The sequence below is a fragment of the Nannospalax galili genome, unplaced genomic scaffold (genome assembly GCF_000622305.1).
Source record: "Nannospalax galili isolate Female #2095 unplaced genomic scaffold, S.galili_v1.0 scaffold135, whole genome shotgun sequence".
Taxonomy (NCBI): Eukaryota; Metazoa; Chordata; class Mammalia; order Rodentia; family Spalacidae; genus Nannospalax; species Nannospalax galili.
In genome coordinates this window covers 3,134,552-3,138,336 of record NW_008338998.1, presented here as the reverse complement: position 1 = coordinate 3,138,336, position 3,785 = coordinate 3,134,552, and positions in this window count along the sequence as shown.

The window sequence follows — 3,785 nt, the reverse complement described above, 5'->3', positions numbered from 1 at the left end:
ATATATAATGATTAGCACAATAGTCATTGCTAGCCCCTGGCCCTAGTTGGTTTTAATGAGTGGATCACATATTCAGGGTATCAGGAAAAGGAGAGCGAGACAAAGTATTTGCTCTCTTCGCTCTATTTCTAGCACACTAAGTCCTGTCAGTTTCTTAGTCCTCATCCATTCTGTTGTTTTCCAATAGCATCAGATATAAATCCTAAGATTTGATTTAAGATAAAAGGAGCGTACTTAAGATAGCTTTTACTTTAGAAGTCTTAAGAGTTAATAGATATTTCTTTGACTTGAATTACATATCCTCTCCATTTTCTATGAAACCATCTACATGGTCATCAGAAAGATACAAGGAAAAACCAATATTCCCTACACCATATAGAAAATAAGATCCTCTGCACAAGATCAAGCCAGTCAATATTTCAGCATGGAGGGAAGGGAGCAAGAGCCTCCAGCCCTAGCAGAGGAGCTACTGACAGTTGATGGCTTCTTGGGGAGGGACAGTCAGTTTTCTTAAAGGATGTGGTTCCTGCTGGGTGGACCATGTTCCAGTGGAATGCCCCACACCTGGGAGTAAGTGGGCAGCACAAATTGGACTCAATGGGTTATTTAAAAAAAGAAGAGAAAGCACAAATTTTGGAGGGAATGGAAGGTGGATCTGGGAAGAGTTGGAGGGAGAAGTGAGAGAAAATGACCAAAATAATGTGTATAATATTCTCAAAGAAGTAATAAAATATTACATTTAAAGAAGGAAAGAAAGCAAATAAGATCTCACAAAATTCATGAGTGACGGATACCACTTTAAAAAAATCTAATCAGGCTAGTCAGGTTTAAACATGTGGGAACAGCCTTCTGTCAGCACAGCACAGACATGGGCAGAGGCAGCTCGCTAGCTCCCATTGACTGTGCCCTGCTTTCTAGAGCTCTTACCCTCCAACTTTCTCAGATGTGACACATACAGTCTCTGATATATATCTATACTTCTCCTTAAATTAAAAAACAATCACTTAAAATGTAAAATCTAGTGTTATTGTGTGCTCAGTGCATAAAAGCAGCAAGGTAAATTAGGTTGAGGTTTGCAGAGCTATGCTGTGTCTGTTATAATATTGTATTATTGACATGGGGGTCAGGAAAGAAAGCTCATTATTCAGCTACCTTGTGGATGTGTGAAAAGGCGTAGGTAGGTGTGAGGGGATGTAGCCTGAGGTCCTTCTGCTTCTCCATGGAGAGCAGCAGGAATATACCTTCTGTCTGGCACTCCATTCTGTACAGAGCTGGCCAGTGCAAAGCCAGAGCAGTGAGGCTGTGCATCAGAGGAGCTATGCAGCATTGGACCATCTGCCTCTGAATGTAGCACAATAAATGCTCTCCTCTCAGCCATTGTAGAGGTGGAACTCCATCACATGCAGCTAACCTAGATCCCAAACAGCAAAGTATGTGCGTCTGAATGTGTATGACTAGTTGCATGCACAGTACACCATGGCTTGGCAGACTAGAGGCAGAGAGCACATGGAGAGTGACTCTGAGCAAAGTTTCTGATGCAAATTGTCTGGCATTTAGCAGAAAATACCCTCTATCCTGAGATGTTGTAAGGATTACCACATACAACCAAGCTTCTGACCCCAGGGGAAATAAATGGGGACATTTGGGGTGTGGCTGGGCCTCAGCTACACTTCTGCTTTACAAAGTGAAGAGAGAATTGGACCCAGCTGAGCAGAGCTGGAGTGTGACTGTCTCCCTCAGAAAAAGTGTCTCTCTACAGGAGTGCTATGAGGACTGGAGGGCCGGAAAGAGGCACATCAGTACAATTCTGACAGGTGTGCAAACCGAAAAACCTTCTGACATCCTGATAACCCATACACATGGTCGTGTAACCTTGCCACATGACCTCTGACTAAACAATTCAATTCTATAAATTTATTGTGAGCAAATAGTTATGGATAGTTGCAAAGACTGTTGTGATAGTAAATTCATAGTCACTTTATTTACCATAGGAAAATAGACCATGATCCCATACTCCGAAATAGAGATGCAGGAGGGTCAGCATATGTAGACACCTGGAAACAATATCTGGGTCCCTACAGCATTTCAGTAACTTCCCAATGAATAGAGTCAAATGCATGTAATTAAGCTGAATACATATATTTAATGATGTGAGCAAAAGTTCCTATGGCATTTACATTGAAAGAGCCAATTAAATTATTTTAGTATAGATTTTGTGATATGTAAAATATGTTCACATCCTTTTTAGGGAAATTAGTGGTTTCATAAACCATTGGTTATTAGAAAAGTTCTCTTGGGTTTTTAATGGGTATGTAGACAACAGGAGGCTCTTTTCTTTGCAATTGCCTCCTCAGTGGATTTTCAATAAAGAACATACATAGAAACACACATAGATTTTTTTGATCAGAAAAAGTCTACAGTTTTAAAGCAAACAATGACCATACTATACCTTAGAGTCCCATAACTTGTCACTAAATAAAATACTGTCACTTTCATTTGTAGATCTATGTAAAATTCCAAAGAATACCACATTAGACATACATAAGCCATATTTGTGTGATGTTAATATTGTGTTTCTAGTTGGTGGATGAGAGAAATGTCTTTTGAAATCATAGATTAAGTTAAATTTTTATGTTTATGAAATTTTCACAGAGAATTTTATTTGGTGGTAATTTAGAAATAACATTTAGCTTTCTTTAAAGTGCAATCATTATGAACATGAATGTGTGTACACATGTGTGTGCAGGCCAGGGTTGATGTCTAATATCTTTTTTATTGTTCTCCACTTTATTTTTTGAGACAAGGTCTCCTGCTGAATCTGGAGCTCACCAATTCAACTAGACTGGCTAGTGAGCCCCAGGGATCGTCCTGCTAGTGCCCACTCCCCTCCCCCAGAACTGGGATTTACTGCCACTTACCACCACACCTAAGCTTTTATGTGGGTGTTGGGGTGTCTGATTACAGGCTCTCATGCTTATGCGGCAAGCACTTTACTAAATGAACCATCTCCCCAGGCCCAGAATAAGCCTTGATAATATTACTAAAATTGTGTTTGTTAACGGATTGAATCTACACTGTACCCCAAAGGCTCATATATTGAAGGAATGGTCCTCAAATGTAGCAATGTTCACAAGCAGAGCTTTGGAAGTGATTGGATCATGAAGGCTCTGTCTTGGTCAGTGGTTGAGTTCATTGATGGGTTCATAAGGCATGAAGTATTTCGAGGTGATGGAATCGTAGGAGGTGGAGCCTAGTTGAAGGGAGGAGGTCTTGGAAGCTCACGCTTGGGGTCTATATCTCATCTCTGGCCCCTTTCTCTTACTTGCTCTCTCCCTTTCTTTGCTTCCTATGCACCGGTACATGAACAGCATTTCCCTACTATGTACGTTTGCCTTATGGTCTGCCTTGCTTCATGCCCAGAAAACAACAGGGCCAGTAACTGAACTGAAACCTCTGAGACTTTTGACAAAATAAATCCTTCCTCCTCTAAGTTTATTTTCTTCAAATATTTTGTCAAAGTGACGGGAAGCAGACCGACCCAGTGTTGTTTATTTTCCTGTTTCGTTTCTGTAGCAGTTCAGTTTTCGGAAATGGCACATTGTGTATTCCTTAATTTTATATTTTCCTTCGGATCAGGTAATTCTAAAGAAGCTGAACTAAACTCAGATCAACATAAAAATTCTCCAAAGCTCTCAGAATTGATTCACAAAGACACAGACTAGTATTTACAATTTTACTAAGCAATAAGTTTGGAAAGTTAACTCATGGCAATTAAGAATGCATAC